Source organism: Arvicanthis niloticus, unplaced genomic scaffold (assembly GCF_011762505.2).
Source record: "Arvicanthis niloticus isolate mArvNil1 unplaced genomic scaffold, mArvNil1.pat.X pat_scaffold_370_arrow_ctg1, whole genome shotgun sequence".
NCBI classification, from domain to species: Eukaryota; Metazoa; Chordata; class Mammalia; order Rodentia; family Muridae; genus Arvicanthis; species Arvicanthis niloticus.
In genome coordinates, this window is record NW_023046021.1 from 24,201 (window position 1) to 43,847 (window position 19,647).

Below are 19,647 nucleotides of genomic sequence, written 5' to 3' on the forward strand. Positions count from 1 at the left end.
AGACTCACATGCTGAGGCAAGCCACATGTTGAGGAAGGATACATGGAGGACATGTGATGTTTGGAGGGAGCATAAATAGGACATAATGGGCAGTGATGGGACGCTTGGCTTGCTTGCATAGTTTGCTTTGTAGTGCTTCTTGGTGTCTCCTATTCATTAATCTTTGCTTCCTTGAGAGAGGCATGGCAAAGAACTTCTGGTGTCTCTGCTGCTCCTAATCCCTCCTGCTGACTCAGCCAGTTCGGCTGACCTAACTGTTCTGCAAGGTCATGCCACCACTGCTGCTATCCCAACACTAATGAACTGCACTGCTGGTGTATCCTTGAAGTGTTTGTGAGTGGATTGAGCTGTTGCTGCTGACCTGTGAACTGAACTGCTGATTTCCTGACAATGCAGATGGGATTTGCTCCAAAGAACTATTTCTAAGCAAGTCCACTTCCCCCATATAATAAACTTTAATAATAATAAACTTTGTTTTCCACTACCTCTGGTGGCTGGTGAGCTAGAAGGGAGGTTAAAGTATTTAAAAACCCATATTAAAAGTAGGGCTGAAGCCGGGCGGTGGTGGCACATACCTTTAATCCCAGCACTTGGGAAGCAGAGGCAGGCGGATTTCTGAGTTTGTAAGCCAGCCTGGTCTACAGAGTGAGTTCCAGGACAGCCAGGGCTACACAGAGAAACCGTGTCTCAAAAAACAAAACAACAAAAGTAGGGCTGAGAAAAATATAACATTACAGGACCATCGTTGTGGAGCTGCTGGGGGAAGTTGGAGAGGAGATGCTGTCACTATGGACAGCTTCTGCGGGACAGCTCCTGGGGTGGTATTTTTACCAAGGCTTTGACTGAGGCAGGAAAGGTGTTCCCATTGTGAATAGATCCTCAAGACAGGAGTAGGCTGAGGTGGAAAGGATATGCCTAACCCTGGACAGCTCCTGTGAGAGCTGCAGGATGAGATGTTATGTGCCCCCCCCCCACCATTTTGACAGGAGACTACAGTTTTGACAGCTCCTGTGGGGGGCATGTCACTGTAGGCTGGGACAGGAAGAAGGGACTGGTTGCAGCTTTAATTGATTGCAGCTCACAGCTTAGGGACCACAGAGCCGATTACTGTTTGAAAATAAAACCCACATTTTATAATTGATGCCAAATGTGGGGCAATGCAGAATGGGAGGGTTCACTTCAGTACCATAAAGCAAAAGGCAAGAAAAAGAGGGATGGATACTTTGTTTCAAAAAGCCAACAGGGTATTTTCTGTGTCTGTTCTTGGCACATGCCCTGTATGGTTGTCAGCAGCAGGTTTTTTCTCCTTTTCCTCATTTTGTGCTATTTTGTTTATAAAAAGGTTGAAAAGGTTGACTGGGAGAATTTATTTCAGTTACGATAGAGCAAAAGGCAGGAAAAGTAGGGATGGATACTTTGTTTCAAAAAGCCAACAGCGTGCTTGCTGAGTTATTTCTTGGGACACACCCCACAGGGATTTCAGCAGCAAATTTCTTTTCCACTTTCCATCATTTGTGCTATTTTGTTTATAAATGGAAGAAAGACTCGACTGAGAAACTGGACAAAACAGGAAGAAATGGAGAAGTTTGTGGATCAAAACATGGAGAAAAAAGGAAATCAGCAGGGTTGGTTTCTGTCTCTTTCTTCTGAAATAGTAACAGAATTGGCTGTGCAGCTAGAGAAATTAGATTAGAGGCAGACAAGGTTGAATAATGTCAATCACAAGAAAAGGGAGAACAAATAGGTTCATTTCCAGTGACTGAACGAGAGAGAGAGAGAGAGAGAGAGAGAGAGAGAGAGAGAGAGAGAGAGAGAGAGACACCTAGGTAGAAGAGGGGAAGGAGTTGGGTCAGAGGGCAGTCAAGTCAAACAATGGAAAAGCAGGAGGATGGTCAGATGACACAGCCACGTTCAGGAGACAGGGTTAAACCCTCAGCACCTTTTGAAGACAGGCTGTCCTGGGTCACAGAATCACCAACAACATTCCAAGTAGTTCCATAGCATATGCTTGCTAGTGGAGATAATCTATAAGATTATGACAATAAAGGATAGGGTGCTGTAGAAATGATGAATGTAAGATATTTTAAAGAGGGAGGCAATGATGTCTTGTGAGATCCACTTGTCCTACGTGAGACAAATTCTATATAATTGGACTACTCAAAATAGTAGTCTCAAAATTATTCCCCAAGACTGAGGAGGATTTGTAACAGCTATACTCGAGGCTGGTCCTCAGTTACAGTGGTTGCCATGGGGGAGAGGGGTTGTAAGCAATCAGAACAGCACAGTAGAGTAAGGGGAACTGATATAGTGAGGGACCAGTGAATAGGTGCACAAGAACAGCAATCAGAACAGCACAGTAGAGTCAGGGGAACTGATATAGTGAGGGACCAGTGGATGGGTACACAAGAACAGCAATCAGAACAGCACAGTAGAGTAAGGGGAACTGATATAGTGAGGGACCAGTGAATAGGTGCACAAGAACAGCAATCAGAACAGCACAGTACAGTCAGGGGAACTGATATAGTGAGGGACCAGTGGATAGGTACACAAGAACAGCAATCAGAACAGCACAGTAGAGTAAGGGGAACTGATATAGTGAGGGACCAGTGGATGGTTATACATGAACAGGTTCAGTTTGGAGAAACAGACTTAGAACAATGTTGTTTAGCAGCTTTAAGAGTTAGGAACAAAGTTGAGGAACCAGGGAAGAATCCCACATCTTTTAGAAAAATTATGCAAGACTCAGGGGAAGCCTTCACTGATTTATTTTTTTGCAAAGTTTCGTTTCAGCTGTGAACAAAGTCATGTCAGACCCTGATTAGAGACAAGTGCAAATTGAGACCTTGATATTTGAAAATGTACATACAGAATGCAAAATGTTGTCAGGTCATTAAAGTCGAGGGCAGCACCTACAGAACAGTGGTTCGGGGAGAAAACCAATATTGGTTCTAGCCTCTATATTGCCAAGATAATTGGGCAAGCCATATCTAAAGGCTTTAGATCTCAAAATCCATGGTGCTTTAACTATGGAATATATAGTAAAAAAAGACTTTGACCAAGTATGTCAAGGCCTTCGATCTAAAAATTCCTGGTGCTTTAACTGTGGGAAACATGGTCATCTGAAACAAAATTGTGAACAAGCCATCTCTAAGCGCAATGGATTTTCTAAGTATAAACCAGAAAGAAAGGCTAGACTTCCAGGAGTGCACAGGCAATGTGACAGGGGTTGCTACTGGACCAATGAGTATAGGTCCTAGAGAGATATCCAAGGCCAGTTCTTGTCATCAGGAAATAAAGGGGGCGGGGGGGGGTAGCTCAAGTCCCCACATCGAAAAAGTATGAGCTGTTTGCCTCTCGTCAGCCAGGAAATAACAAGCAGGCAGAAAACCTCAACTAAGCACTGCAGATCTAATGCAAGCTTCCACAGCCAGTGCTGCTCTAAACTTGGCCATAGGTAAACACCTTATGCTATTCCTAAATATTCAAGGTTATAAAATAACTTCTGGAGTGTCATGGCCCTTTGCCCTCAGGGGCAGCAGGAATGGTCTTGGGGAGGAACAGTTTGATTTCCCAAGGATTAACTGTTCATCCAGGGATTATAGTTGAAGATTTCAAAGGGGAAACTGAATTAATGACTTATGTAAAAGAGAGACACAAGTTAACACGGGTGATGGGATTGCTGAGTGGTTACAGTTTCCCTACATCAAAGACTGAGCTGCTTCTGTAGAAAAATCAGGAGGGTTAAGGGTATTGGAAAATGTGTGTTCTGGCAAACAGTTGTCAACGATTAGAGGCCAAAATTAAAATTGCAAGTGAATGACATTTAAACAGAAGGTTTTGTGAATACAGGAGCTGATGTAACTATCATTTTGCAATACAATCTTTGATTTCAGAATGGCTACTTCAAAAGGTTTCTACCCAGTTTCTAGGACATGAAAATTCAGGTAAAACAAAGTGTGTGATGGGTTAAATGGTGGACCCAGAAAGTCATATGGGAACGTAAAGGCCTCATGTGGCTGACATAGCCATAAATTCATGGAGATGAGATTTATTACAGCAGCTGTGAACAGAGATTAATATTCCCTGAATATGAGAGAGAATCCCTAAAAATGGGGTGAAATGGAAGATGCCTCTGGGGAAAGTATTGAAAACTGTCATCCAGACCAACAACAGACTGTGACAGTTGTTCTAAACCAAGACACAACAGGGACTGTGTTTCCAAATTTATAAGAGGGGCCACTGCTGAAATGATACCAATGGCCCTATGAAGTGGAAACTAAGGGTTCTTTGGAAAAGCAGTTGAGTTGTATGGTGTTCTGCTGGGGCGAAAATGTGAAAGACCATTTCATTAAGGTGGACACAATTGTGAAAGATCATTTTGGTGAAGCAGACACAGGTGAAAGGATATTCTGTTAAAGCAAGCACCGGAAAGGACACATGATGTAAGATTTTTCACTAACGATGTGCATGTGTTGTGTGCCTTACATTTCGTGGTTGAGCTGCATTTGTCAGGACTCCCTAGAGATAGGAACCAAAAATCTTTTGGCTGTGTGGTACAGTTTCTTTTTGCTTTAGCAGACTCAGGCTGATTGGCAGAGTAATGTCAGCTGAGACAGACACATGCAGAGGCAAGACCTATGGAAGACATGTGATGTTTGGAGAGTATAAATAGGACTCAACTGACACTGACTCTGGCTGAGCTTGGCTTGCTGGTACAGCTAGCTGCATGACCCTTGTGGGTCTCAAGTCTTTGCTGATCTTTGCTTCCTTGAAAGAGACACAATCAAAAACTCCTCCTGACATTGTTCTGGGTCCCTCCTGCTGACTGGGGAGGCCTGGCTGTCTGTGCTAGGTACTGCTACCACTGCTGATTCATGTTTGCTATCCCGACTCTACCAAACTAAACTGCTAGTTACATCCATTAAATGTTTGCAAATAGATTGAGCTACCAACACTAACCTGTGAACTAAACTGCCCATTTCCAGACAACACAGAGAGAGTTACTCAAAAAACCTTTGTAAACAGGTCCAATTCCCATGTATCCTTTCCTTCCTGCTACCTCTGGGTGGGGGACTGGGGCTAAGAGAGAGGTTAAAGCATTTTAAAAACATCATTAAAAATAACATTTGAAAAAAATTAAAGTTACAGCCCTACCCTTAAAATGGTTGACTCTCAAGCATGTGTGGATAGATCGGTGGCCCATAACTAAATAAAAGCTACAGGCGCTTGATCAGCTGGTAGAAGGACAACTGGGGGCTCAACATATGGAAGAGTCTATCAGCTCATGGGATTCCCCTGTAGTTGTTATACAAAAGAAATTGGGGTGGTGGATAATGTTTACAGATTTGAGAGCAATGAATAGAGTAATTAAACCAATGGGTGTAAAAAGATCTGTATTTTCCAGACAATCCATATAAAAGACACACCATCCTGCTAATTTATTAATTAAGTAATCTAAGCTGTAAGCTTAGATAGGGCAGGTTTTGGAGCTATTCTGACTTATATCATAGCCGTATGTCCCTTATTACTTGCTGTCTGTTCTGGCCATGTGCTCATGGTCCATCTTCTCTCATGGTAGCCTCCTCCTCCTCTTCTTTCTCCTTTTCCCAGTCTCTCCTAAGACCCCTCACTCAATCTTCAAGCCCCGCCTTTCTCCTTCTACATGACCAATCACATGCTTTAGCCTTTTATTGACCAATTAACTTGGGGAGCAAGGTTTATATACCATCACTGGATGCCTGTGAGGATCTTCTCCTATGGCAACCAGATTTTGTGGGCCAGTATTTAGGATTTGAATGCATAGCACCACCAGAGCAACCCCAACAAATGGGTCCTTTTCTGTCTGAAATTCCTTTATCTTTGTTATTGTTTGCAACTAATTTAAAAGGTTAATTTTTTTTCTATCCCCTTGCAAGGGCAAGACAGGGAAAACTGCCTTCACACCACCTATTTACAATAATGTTCAACCTGTAAAAAGATATCAGTGGATAGTTCTTCCACAGGGAATGTTAAACACTCCAACTCTACATCAATATTTAATGCAACAATTGCTAGAAATAATTTGTAGGCAATTTCTTTAATCCATTATTTACCATTACATGAATGATATTCTGATGGCTGATTCTGATGCAGATACTTTAGAGAAAATGTTTGGTGAAACCAGAAGAATTTTTCCTTGTTGAGGTTTGCAGATTGCTTCTGGGAAAAAAAAAATACAAAGAGGAAGATTCTATTCACTATCTACATTATAAAATAAGTCAACAAAATATTCAACTCTAGAGGGTACAGATCGAAAGAAATCAGTTGTGAAATCTCAATGATTTTCAAAAACTAATGGGAGATACCAATTGGCTCTGGCCCACAATTGGATTAGCTGCTCAAGAGTCAAATTAATTTGTTTCAAAGGTTACAAGGAAATCCAGGCATAGACAGTCCAAGACAGCCAACAAGGGAAGCAGAGAAAGAGTTAACCTTAACAGAAAAGAGACTCCATGATGTTTATGTGGATAGCAGAGATCCCAAACTGAACTGTATTTTGGTTATTTTTCCTTCAACTCATTTTCCTACTGGGCTCATTATGAAAAGGAAAGTAGTATTTTAGAAATAATCTTCTCAGCACACAATCAAGATAAAAAATATTAAAGTCTTATATAGAAAAAGTTTCTCATTTAATTATAAAAGTACAACTCTGTCAATTGTCAGTAATAGTCACAGCAGAAATTATAGAGCCCTATACTAATGCTGAGATCACTTCATTATCGGTAATCAGTAAGATTGGCAAAGAGTTTATAACAACTATTTGGGAGAAATTGGTAAATATTTTAAAACAAGAAAATACAGCTTATAAAAAGAATTAAGTGGATTTCCCCCATGTATTGTAAAAGAAATGGTAATTCCTGAAGCACTTACATTCCATTGTGATGGAAATAAGTTAGTAATGGCTGCTTATAAATCAGGGGAAAAAAATGAGCAAAGTAATTCAAAGCCAATATCCTTGAGTTCAAAAATCAAAGTTGTATGCAATTCTTATGGTGTCAGATTTTCCTGAATCTCTTCATATAGTTACCGAGTCTCAGTATGCAGAAACAGTTGTTCAGCACATAACAACTGCTGAATTTATTTCTAATAATTCAGAAATAACCTTGTTTTTTTGCAACTGTAACAGGCAATCAGAAGTAGAAACTATGCATGATATATTACCCATATTCAATCTCTCACAGGCTTGCCAGGTACACTAGCACAAGAAAATGAAGAAATTGACCACTTATTCATAGGAAATGTGTTAGAAGCCTCAGATATTTATGAAAACAGTATTATAAAAGTTAAGGCTTAAAGAAGAAAATTTCTATCACCTGGCAACAAGCCAAGGAATTCATAAAGAAATGTCCTGTTTTTTGTATAACCAAACTCTGTTACAGTCTGGAAGTAACTCAAAGGGCACCAAAAAAATAAATAAATAATGAAATCTGGCAGATGGCTGTGTTTCATTTTGAAGAATTTGGAAAACTAACATTTGTACACCATACCATTGATATATACTCAGGCTTTCAATGTGCAACTGCTTTGAGTTCTGAAGAGGGTATCTCTGTAATTACAAATTTACTGGAAGGAATGGCTCCTATGGAATTGCCTGTGCAAACTAGAACTGACAACTCCATGCACATGTCTCCAGTAAGATAAAGGAAATCTTTGCACGTTATAAAGTGCATTGCAGCTGCACCACACAATTCTGCACGACAAGCAGTGGTAGGAAAGACTTAATCAGACTGTAGGAACCAAATGTAGGAATTTCAAGTCTTAGTTCAAACTTTAAATTAACTGCCCCAGGACACTCCTGGGAAGAACACTTTCCAGAGACTTAAGTACACATTTCAGGAGAAGAGCCCAAGATAAGAAGTAATCAAGAAGCTGGGCCCTTAACATAATAAACCTGGGCAAACAGAAGCCACTTAGCTAACACCCATTGTTATAATGTGCAAATCTGTTACCTAGAAACTGGGCCTGGGAACCACTGTTGGAGTTCAGCCTTCGTGGTTATTGTTTAAGAGGTAACTGTATAACTGCCCTCGTAAATTCTGTGAAAATGCTATATAAACTGTTGGGAGCCCACTCCTAGCAGAAAGCGGCTATCATCTTTGCCGCCATCTCGAGCCATATACCCTGAGAAGAGACTTGTTTTCAACAGCCTATAACAGCTGAGCACACTCTGATAACATCTTGTTTTGGTCACATATCTGGTTTTGTTGTTTAATGCCCCCAGCTACAAGGCGCACACGGTAAAGTATCTTCAGTTGTGTTCCCCTGCTTGTCCACGGCTGCAAGGCACGTGGTAAAGTATATATATATCCAGGATTTCCTTTCAGTAAAAGAGACGTGGGATTTGATCACACACCCTGTCTTGTCTCCATTCTTTGCATCTTTTGCCCCTCCATCCCCACTCTCTCTCTTGCTTAGACCCTGACCGCAGACCAAAGCAGCAGCTCTGGCCAGGACAATAAACTGCCCTTAGCTTTAGTTCAGTGGGTAGGAGGAAATGTAGTGTGACTTATCTTGTGTACCAAGCACTTTAAAGCATCCCTGCTTGAGTCTGATCTTCAGCCTTGGGGGCTCATAATTCTGGGGACAGGACAATGATTCTGTCCTTGCCTATGTGCCTGTGATCATAGACTCTCAGCAGGTACCTCATTGTGATGGAGAGAGCAGAGCTTTGAGGTGTTCTCCAGTGTCTGGTAGTGATTCCTGAACCTGGACTATCTTATCTTTTACAGCAGGCAACATTTATCCATAAGATCTTTGTCCTGTAAACCTTGTGCAGACGCAAAGCTCCTGTGGAATAAGCTGGATGAGCTGTGAGTGTCAGCTCAGGTGCCAGTTCTCTTCTTCCAACCACTTCTCACATGGTGCTCCTCTGAGTCTGCATGTTCCCAGGCAGGGCCCTAGGTCTCCTAGGAGTGTGGGGATGCAGCCTTTCCTGAAGGAGTGCTCACCAGCTCCTCTGTCTCACAGCAGCAGGGACTGCAGGAAACAAGCTTTGAATCCCTAACATTCTGGATCCCCCTATGGGGTTCTGGGATCAACAGCACAACTCTATGCTCAGCTAGTTTGTGGCATTTACATATATGTAAATCATGGCCCTCTAATCTCCCTGTCCTGCCTCTCCTGCTGCCCCTCCCCAAGTGTTTCCCTTACTCTTCCAGTCTAATATATTTAAATCTTGAGACCACTTATGAACCAACATGTGTGCATCCATGCATTCCTTCAATACAGTTGTCCCCTTCTCTGCTGGGAAAAAGATTCTTTCTGGGAGCCTGTGTCTGAACCCTGTACAGCAGTAAACCCTGTCTGCACTGTGTGTTACTGTGTGCACACTCCTATGAAAAGGTTGCTACATCAACTGCAGTAAGAGATGATTAACAGTTGCATGCAGAATGCTGAGAACAGGGTAATGGAATAGATGTGATTCAGTTCCTTCCCCTGTGCTCACCCCTGTGTTGGTGGAATGTGACAGACCTAAGAGGTAAGAGAAAGAATGACCAAGGCATTAGGACAGTGACTCTGTGCATCTGACAGCTGAGTCAGCCCCTGAGCACCTCAGCCCTGTGCATTGTGAACAGTGTGGACACTGGACAGAAGAGGAAAAGGTTTCACACCAGGTGTGACAGAGTCTTCATCCCATGGAAGAAAGATAAAACATATAAAAACATGTGTGTCACTTATTTCTACCATGTTTGCCTTGTTACAATCAGATCATACTTAATCCAAGTCAGTAAATCTGTGGAAGGCAAAACCCCCTGATAAGAGTCACAGGGGAGCACAGTTTGCCTCTGCCATGGGCCATCTGTCTAGTCCCTGGACCAGCTTTTAAAATAAATATAAGTCTAAAGTAGACTCATCCCATCAACTCTGGAATCTTCTCTAAAGTCAGCACGAAGATCCTCAGAGCCAGGGAAGGACAGGGGCCATGGGCACAGCACAGGTCCAACAGGACCAGATCTTTGATGAGAGCCTGTGGGTCCCTCCTCTGTGTGGATCCTGCAATCCAGGGTTAGCTGGGGAAAGATGGGAAGAACTCCATGGAGGCACCTGGAAGCAGGCAGGAACTCAGGAGAGTTTAGTTCATCAGTGTAGCCCACAGTATGCTGAGAGCAGGATCCTTGTGTCTGGTAGTGACAAAAAGAGAAAAACACCTCTTACTGCTGTCACACTTGGACATCTATGAGGAGAATGAGACAGGAAGCACTTTCAGGAACAAGAGTAGGCCCATTAATTTATACAAACTAAAAATATAAGAAATAACACAGAAGACAAAGTAAAGAACCACAGACTAGACAACAGCCTGGGCTGCTCATCATCCTGGGGACAGGACAAGGCTCTGGCCATCCTGTGTCCCTGTGATCACAAACTCTCAGCATGTGCTTCACAGTGATGAAGAGGACAGAGCCAGGAGGAGACAGAGGTGAGTGTGATCTTGTCTCAGATAACAAGAATCTCATCTGGGCACATCCTCACTTACACTCAGCTCCCACAGCCTCATCCTGTCTCAAGAGATACACACAGCATAGTGAACCAGATTCTGGAAGGTTCTCCATCTGTCATTTATTTCCTCCACAAAATCTAACTATTCTCAATCCCTTATTTACCTGTAAATCACCCTCAGGTCAATGATGTATAAATCCAGTTCACATTCAGATTCTTATTCTCAATGTGGAAGTGAGGACCTGCAGTTCAGGGCAGCATGGAGCTGACAGGATGCAGATGCCCCCTAGACCAGAAGGTTGGCTGTGGAAGGGAACACAAGCAGTGCAGGGACAAGATCCTGGTGTGCAAGGGTGGACTGGGTTTCACAGTTCTCCACTTGAGCCCACAGGCTCACAGGGAACATCAGACAGTGTTGTCTAAAGAGAACTGAGGGCTCTTGACATCACAGGAGAAACCTGAAGATGTTTTCTGTTACTCAGTCCACACCAGGCTACTGTCTTCATGCTAGAGAACAATCACTATGAAGTCAACATTCCAACAACCCACCACTCACAGGGGATTCTGGGAGTCCCTGAAACCCAATCATGTCCACATTGCTCCTCCCCAGTCAGGACCCAGAGTGTCACCTTTACAATCTGGGAGAGACATATCAGAGCTCCGGGAGCTGTCCCTGACTAGGGTAAAACAAAACAAATGTATATGTTTATGAATATGTACATGGATGTATTCATATCACGGTACAACTGAAGCCCCCAGAGGATTTCTCTGGAGGAGCTATTATGGATTTCCAGAGCTCCCAACATCCCTAGCTTCACTCCAATGGCCCTGGGGACAATCCTGTCCCCTACACTAAAGTGGAGTTGGAGCATAGTCTCTTTATTTTCCACCTGTGAGAAGAAAAGCTGTAAGAGTTCAAGGAAGATCTTGACACTAGAAGTTCCCAGAACTGACAGCAGACCCAGTTGGAGACAGCAGCAATGCGGGGTGTGGCTGTGTCTCCCATAATGAGCAGAGCACACTTCTAAAGGAGGCTGAGAGAAAACTCAGACCCTGCCCTTTCCTACCTGCATTTCTGTTCCTCTTCATCACAAAAGCCACCACAGCTCCAATGATGGCCACAGCTCCAAGCACAACCAGAACAGCTATGGTCACCATGTTTAGAGTCAGTGGATGGAGGAGGCTCTGGGAAGGACAGGGACAGGAAATGAAGGTGAGGGTCATGACCCCAGCTCTCAGCCCTGACCAGCTCAGGATCGGCAGAAGGCTCCAGCTTTCCCTGATCCCAGCTCTGCATCCACACCCTCCTTACCCCATCTCAGGGTAAGGGGCTCAGGCAGCCCCTCATGTTGCACATGGCATGTGTAATTCTGCTCCTTCCCAAGAGGCACCACCACAGATGCCCACTTCTGGAAGGTTCCATCCCCTGCAGGCCTGGTCTCCACAAGCTCCATGTCCTGGGTCAGGTCCTCCCCATTCAACTGCCAGGTCAGGGTGATGTCAGCAGGGTAGAAGCCTAGGGCCTAGCACCTCAAGGTGACAAAACCTTCTTGTCTGGGATGATGAGCTACATGTCCTTTTGGGGGTTCTGTTTGGAAGATTTAAGAAATCTACAATTAGCAAAGCAAATTGAAATCTACACTAGGCACAGTTAAATCAATAATACTGAACTATGTGTCTGTTTGAACCCTTCAACTTTCACTGTACAAGTGACCAGTAGGTAGAGCTGGTCCCCTCAGCACAGAACTGCACATATTCCTGGGTGTCTCAGAAGCTAAGAGGGAATCCACATGAGCCAGTGGGTCAGCATGGTCTTCCTTATGTAATGTTTTATATCATGAGACAGGTAGTTAAAGAATGGAAGATAGAATGAAAATCAGTAATTTAATATGTGTTTCAGTTCATATCTAAATTAGAAAATATAGCCATATGCTACTGGAAGGGTGTCACCACTGAGACTCAACCACTGTGGTCATCTTTTTTTCTTTTTTCTTTTTTAATTTTTCGAAACCTGGTTTCTCTGTGTAGCCTTGGTTGTCCTGGAACTCACTCTGTAGACTAGGCTGGCCTCGAACTCAGAAATACCCTTGCCTCTGACTCACAAGTGCTCACAAGCCCAGGACAGCCAGGGCTACAGAGAGAAACCCTGTCTAAAAAAAACAAAACAACAACAACAACAAAGAACGTAAGAAATAACAAAAAAGAAAAGAGAAAAAAAAGAAAAAGAAAAAGAAATCCCACAGTTTATATTCCTCCAGAGAACCCCATCAGGGCTCATGTGACCATTCACCACTGTAGGAATAGATAGAATTGGGTTGTCGAAGGGATACAAACCCTACAAACAGGGAGGGATCTGCTAGAATGTGTTCTTTGTAAAGTTCTACAAACTGGGGGAAACAGCTCAGTGTAATGGAGTGCTTGTCTCCCATCAGGTAAAGGAGACTTCTGGTCCTGAGGTGTAAGGGCTGGCACACTCAGGTGTCACACACACACACACAGGTGTCAGTGTCCACAGGCAGTGGGTGTGGGCAGAGAACCAGACCTGGGAGAGGCCATGGCTGACAGCAGGGAGCCCCTGCTGTTATTAAGTCATGAAATTGTCTCCTTCCCTCCCGAGACAGACTGGGAACTGTCCAGGGAGAAGGCTGAGCCCTGGGAGAGTCAGTGCAGTCATTGTGATGAGGATCAGGAGACCCAGGGACACTCTGTCCCCTCTGAGACAGGGACATCACCCCAGCTGAGGGTTTCTTCTTCCCCAGGACTGAGCCCCAGGCCGAGGGCAGAGGGAGGAGCTGCCCGCGGCCCCTGCACCTGTGCGCAGCAGCTTCTTCTTCCTTCGCACCATGTACGTGCGGAGCCACTCCACGCATGTGCCATTCACATATTCCTTGGAATACGCTGCAATATCAGCCTGCTCCCACTTGCGTCGGGTGATCTGCGCCGCTGTGTCCGCCGCGGTCCACGGTTTCAGGTCTTGGTTCAGGAAGATGTAATCGCGGCCGTCGTAGGCGAACTGCCAGTACCCACGGAGAAGGCTCCCGTCCGACCCCACCCCACGTCACAGCCATACATCCCTTGGTAGGTGTGAGAGCCTGAGGGACCCCGCGGTCAGCCCCGCCCACCCGTTCCGCCCCGCCCCCTCGCCATCCCACCTGTGGACTCCTCCAAACTGAAAGGGAAACCAGTCCGGGATCAGATTTGCTCCCAAATCTCAGATTTGGGATTCAGGACGTCTCCGGTCCCTGTGTTGGACGTGGAGGGGCCGTGACCTCCGACCGGGGTCACTCACCGTCCTCGCTCTGGTTGTAGTAGCGGAGCAGGATCCTCAGGGTATCTCAGTAAATCTGCTCATTGCTCTTGGCGACCTGTGTGTTCCGCTCCCAATACTCCGGCCCCTGCTTCTCCACCCACCACGTGCGGGGCTCATATCTCGGATTCTCCGAGTCGCTGTCGAAGCGCACGAACTGCGCGTCGTCCACATAGCCAACTTCCATGTACCGGGGCTCCCCGAGGCCAGGCCGGGACACGGCAGTGTAGAATTACAGCAGCGAGTGTGAGCCTGGGGGCGGCGCTCGGTGAGACCCCGACCTCCTCCCGGGACCCCAGGCGAGTGCGTGGGCCAGGAGGGGAGCAGGGCTCGGGGCTCGGGTGGAGAACGGGCGGAGGGTCTAGTGGGCGACGTGGAAACGTGGCTTCCTCGGTGTCGCCCCCGCCCCTCCCCGCAGAGGCCGTTTCCCTCCGGACCCCCGCACTCACCCGTGCAGGTCTGGGTCGGAGCCAGGGCGGCCACCAGCAGCCAGAGAAGCCTGCGTGGTGCTATCGCCCCCATCATGGATCCAGGATGTCTGAGTCCCACGGGCTGCATGGACTTTATAACCAGTGCCCGCGAAGATGCTCATTGGTTCTGCAGGATCACGTTACCAGGAGAGACTTGCCAGCGCATCATCAGTGTCCCAGCAGAAGGACCTGACCCAGGTTAAGAGCAGAAGTGAAACTGGGGAGATGGGGAATCCCCAGCCCTGGGCTTCCCCACCCCTGACCTCACCGCCTGGAGACTAAGACTTTGCCTGTCCACAAAGGCACTGTGGACAAAGCACTGTTTTTCATGGTGTCTCTGAGTTCTGACCCAGAAGCTGTCTGGACTCCAGGAGAGACCCGCAGGCCAGACTCTCTGTGTCCTCTCCTCCACCCTTCCTTTTTCTTCTACTCAGAAGTCAGACCCTGGAGTCTTCTAGAAGAAAAGCCACTTCTGAGAATATGATGGCAACACAAGCAGTTGGGGATGCAGAGGAGAGATGCTTCTTTTTAAAGCAGAGACTATGTCCTGAAAGCCCCACATGATCCCCACAGACACCAGGCTGTGTTCACCTGCAGTGTTGAGCTCACACTGCCAAGGCTGAATGCAGGACTCTCACCTGTAAAGAGGAGACTCTGCCTCTTCCCTCAAGATCTGTCTTCTCAGCCTCAGACTTAGACTCAGACTCCTCTTGTATCTTCCCATATGAAGCCTTTCTAGTTCCAGATGGGTGTGTTTTATTTACAAGGATCTTCATTCCCAGTCCTGAGATTGATCGTGTAGACCTGAGTCATTGTCTCAGCACAGGAGACCCCCATGTCCACTGAAGAGAGATCTCTGTGGAGACTCCAGAGAGCAGGGTGCTGATCTCTGTCTACACTGCACTTGCCCTGTGTACACACATACAAGACACAGTTACTGTAATGACTCAGTCACAGTAGGAGAGCAACTGTCATCGACTATAACACAGAATAATGATGACAGTGTGGCAGAAGTTATGTAATCTCTGACCCTCTCACTCTCTGTCTGACCTTCACTCACACTTATGAGCTGATGAGGTGAGGGACATGAATGTCACAGGTGTGGGGGACACTGGATGTGATCATCCTCAGGCCTGTGCAGTGTGGACACTGGAAGAAAGATGATTCTCATGCCAGAGAGTACACACTGGTGATGTGAGGTATCATCCCTGATCAGTAGTGTGAGGAAAGAGTAAATTTATACATTTTTTGATTCTGTGGATCTCTTCAAATCCAAGCCATATAGAATTGAATAGGAAAGAAGAGCAGAGATGGGTGGGGACTCCTGAGGAGAGTCACTCACCACACAGAGTGACAAATGTGTGAGAGTACAGGTGTGAACTCCAGTCACCTCCCATGCAGGTCTCCACAGCAGCCCAGCAGCCTCACCAGGATTCAGCAGAACCTGTTTCCATGAACCACTCTTATTAGGTGCTGTGAATATTTTCCATGGGAACTTGATGCTCTTAGGTTTCATCCTGACCAACCTAAGGATGCTGTTGGGGTTAGGCAGCTCCACAGAAAGGATCTGTCTCTATTTCTTTTCTTCTTCTTTTATTCTGTTTTGAAACAAGGTGTGTCTGCACAGCTCTGGCTGTCCTGGAACTTACTATGTAAACCAAGCTGGCCTTGAACTCACAGAGATACATCTGCCTTTGCATCCGGAGTGCTGGGTATCTTAGTTTGGGTTTCATTGTTGTGAAGAAACATCATGAGCAAGGCAACACTTCTAAGAGAAACATGTAATAGGGGTTTTGCTTACAGTTTCAGGAATTTAGTTCATTATAACAGGAAGCATGCTGGTGTGCAGGTGGACATGGTGCTGGAGGAGCAGAGACTTCTACATTTTTATCCAAAGGCAGCCAGGAAGAGGCTCTCATTCCACACTGGGCAGAGCATGAGCATGGAGACCTCAGAGCCCAACCATACATTTCCTCCAACAAGGACTCGCCTCCTGATAGAGCCACTCCTTGTGGGCTAAGGTTTCAAACACTTGAGTCTGTTGGGGCCACCTGTTCAGTCCACCACACTGAGATTGAAGGTATGTGTCACTGCACTGCCGTTAGTTAGTTTTTAATGGGTATGATAAGACACTGTGACCAAGGCAACTTATAAAAGAATGTGTTTAATCTGTTCTCTAGTCCCAGAGGATTTGAGTCCATGATGGCAGAGGAGAGGTGTGGTGGAGGAACAGCTGAGAGCTCAGGACTTGATTTGCAAGCAAAAGGCTGAGACACTGGGAATAGTTGAAGTCTGTTAAAAACCTCAGTGCCTAGCTGGGCAGTGGTGGCAAATGCCTTTAATCCCAGCACTTGGGAGGCAGAGGCAGGTGGATTTCTGAGTTCAAGGCCAGCCTGGTCTACAGAGTGAGTTCCAGGACAGCCAGGGCTACACAGAGAAACCCTGTCTCGAACAAAACAAAACAAAACAAAAACAACAAACAAACAAAAAACCCTCAGTGTCCAACCCAGTGGCACACAACCTCCAACAAGCCACACAGCATGCTGGGAATCAGCTGTGTGGTCTCCTTATGTAAACACTCCAACAGTGGCTGGAGAGATGGCTCAGCAGCTGAGAGCACTTGTTGCTGTTGCAGAGGATCCAGGGTGAGTTCCATCAGCACATGGCGGCTGTCAACCATCTGTAACGTTTGTTCCATGGACCCAATGGTTGTGTACCTATACTCATCAAAAATACATCTAAAAAACAAATTTTAAAAATATGATTTGAAAAATACCCCCTCTCTTTCTCTTACACATCTAGAGTGTGAGGTCAGGGGCTGAGGGCTCAGGGCTCTTTAGACAACACTGTATCACCAGGCAATGAAGCCAGCTCTGGAGCAATACAGGAATAGACCACTAGAATACACTGTACTGAAAGACAATTTGCAAAAAATAAAAAATAAAATTAAATTAGAAATAAAAAGTATATTTCATTTTATGGACCTACTGTGCAAAGTGGATCACAGTCTCATCACTGGAGGAAGACACAGTGTGTCCTCATCTTTGCACTTGAAAGGTTGTTTTTTATTCCAGATGAACAAGATAAATTCCATTCAAATGTTTGAATGATAATTTATAACAGTCCATGAAATCCCAACATCCAGAGTGTTCCTGCAGAGAAAGTTGTCCCCTTTCCCCATCTTTCCTCCCACTGCAGACCCTCCAGTGTCTCACCTGTTGAAGAGAAAAGAGAAGCATCACAGTCTTTGGGCAACAGTGCCACCTTGTGGAGGAAACAGGGAGGAATGAGTTTGAGCCCACAGAGCTGAGGGTAAAGGGGATCCAGGCTGACTGAGCTGCCCCAGGGCCTCCTTCCTGTCTGCACTTCTCCAGGGGTCTCAGGTCTCATGCTGCCCTGCTCTCATCAAACTTACATCCAGAAGAACTTTCTATGTTTTTCCACTCGTGGGAAAGCCTACATGAAGATATGGAAGAAGGAAAGGCTTGCTCTTTGTCTGCTTGCTCTTGCTGCATCTGTGGGACATTCCTGCTTGCCCTCCTTGCTCTGAGTAATGACAGAAGACTTACATTTATTTATGAATGCCTAGGCTTTATGCTAGGCCTGTTCCCAGCTATCTCATATTCAGTTATCCCATTTATACTATTCTAGTTCTGTCATGTGGCTGGTCACCTCTCCTCAGTTTCACACATCCTGTTTCCTCAGAGTCTGGGTGGCGAATCCCCCATGCTTCTCTCTTCCCAGAGTTCCTCTCTCTGACCAGAGTCCTGCCTTCTACTCTCCTTTGTACATAGGCCTTTTATCACTCAAAAGGTGCTTTAGGTAGGCAAGGTAGGACAGAGACATCTTCACACAGTGTACATCAACATTACTTCAACATTGTCCCCTTTAGTCCTAAAAAATGCTCTTTCTCTGACATCATAAACTATATGCAATGAGAACAAGTATAAAAACTTAACTTGAGGGCTGGAGAGATGGCTCAACGTTTAAGAGAACTGACTGCTCTTCTGTAGGTCCTGAGTTCCATTCCCAGCAACCACATGGTGGCTCATAACCATCTGTAATGGGATCCCATGCCCTCCTGTGGTGTGTCTGAAGACAGCTATAATGTGCGCATCATATATGTGTGTATGTGAGTGTGTGTATAATAAAGAACTAAAATCTTTTTTAAAAAACTTAACTTTAAAAAATTAAGAATTTAATTAATTAGGAATCCCTAATTCTTTATTAAGAATTATTATGGGCTGTTGGAATGGCTCAGTGGTTAAGAATTATTATTAATTCTTTAGTTATTTAATTATTTATTTAATTAGGAAGAATTAATTTTTAAAATTGAGTTTAATCAAGTTATAATATAAAAGTATAAGAATTACATTCATAATGTCTGGTTCATTTGTGTTTAGCAACCATTGAGAAATTACTCTATTATCTATCCTATGAATCCAAAGTTCTAGCTATCTTATTAGTTCAATGTTCTGTGCCTAATTACCTTTGTAATGTATCTTGAAATTATCCACCTAAAATAAATCTTCCTAGACCTAAATATTTCTCTTAGATCCTAAATATCTTAAGCTTAGTATGAGACTGTAACTCTCTCGTCTTCTCCTGCATCAGGGACCTGAGAAGGATAAATATTCCCTGAGAAAACAGGAAGTGCAGAGCAAGCAGCTTCCAAAGCTACAGAAATGGCAGAGATCGTTGGCTGCCTGGACCAAGTCACCCAAAATTCTGCTTCAGTGTTAGGGCATACATCTTCAGGCTACTGGCCCAGTATATGACAGACTTTTTTTGTGAAGCAAGAATATTGAAGGACTTAACCAAGTAGTATCTTGGCAAAGCTCACCAGTCAGCTTCCTCTGTGTCCTGCTTGTTACTGTTAGGACAGCATGCAGTCTGCAGTTGAAGCAAGGGCAGATGTTTGGCTGGTGTCTAGCTTTGCCACATTTGAAGCAAACTCCATATGGAGGTTCTTCACTGCCCGTCATCCTCTCTGAAGTAAAATGGGGGTTGTCTTAGGGCATTACTGCTGTGAACAAACACCATGACCAAGGCAAGTCTTATAAATGACAACATTTAAGTGAGGCTGAATTATAGATTCAGAGGTTCAGTCCATTATCATCAAGGCAGGAACATGGCAGCATGCAGTCAGGCATGGTGTAGGCAGAGCTTAGAGTTCTACATCTTCATCTGAAGGCTGCTAGCAGAATACTGACTTCCAGGCAACTAGGATGAGGGTCTTATAGGCTGCACATACAGTGACACACCTACTCTAACAGGGCCACACCTTCTGACAGTGCCTCTCCCTGGTCTGAGCATATGCAAACCATCACATTTCACTCCATGGCCCCCATAGGCTTGTTCAAACATGAGTCTATGGGGCCATACCTAAACATA

At 44.9% G+C, this 19,647-nt stretch overlaps 1 pseudogene across 1 annotated transcript; it reads right to left on the minus strand.

The window, feature by feature from the left end:
* Positions 1-2,747: 2,747 nt before the first annotated feature.
* Positions 2,748-19,160, minus strand: LOC117701982 (class I histocompatibility antigen, Non-RT1.A alpha-1 chain-like; annotated as a pseudogene). Its single transcript, XR_013070289.1, has 6 exons — positions 17,469-19,160; positions 14,233-16,991; positions 13,766-14,035; positions 13,288-13,568; positions 11,789-12,064; positions 2,748-11,661 (listed from the first exon to the last, which is right to left on the minus strand). The product of XR_013070289.1 is annotated as a class I histocompatibility antigen, Non-RT1.A alpha-1 chain-like (transcript).
* Positions 19,161-19,647: the final 487 nt, after the last annotated feature.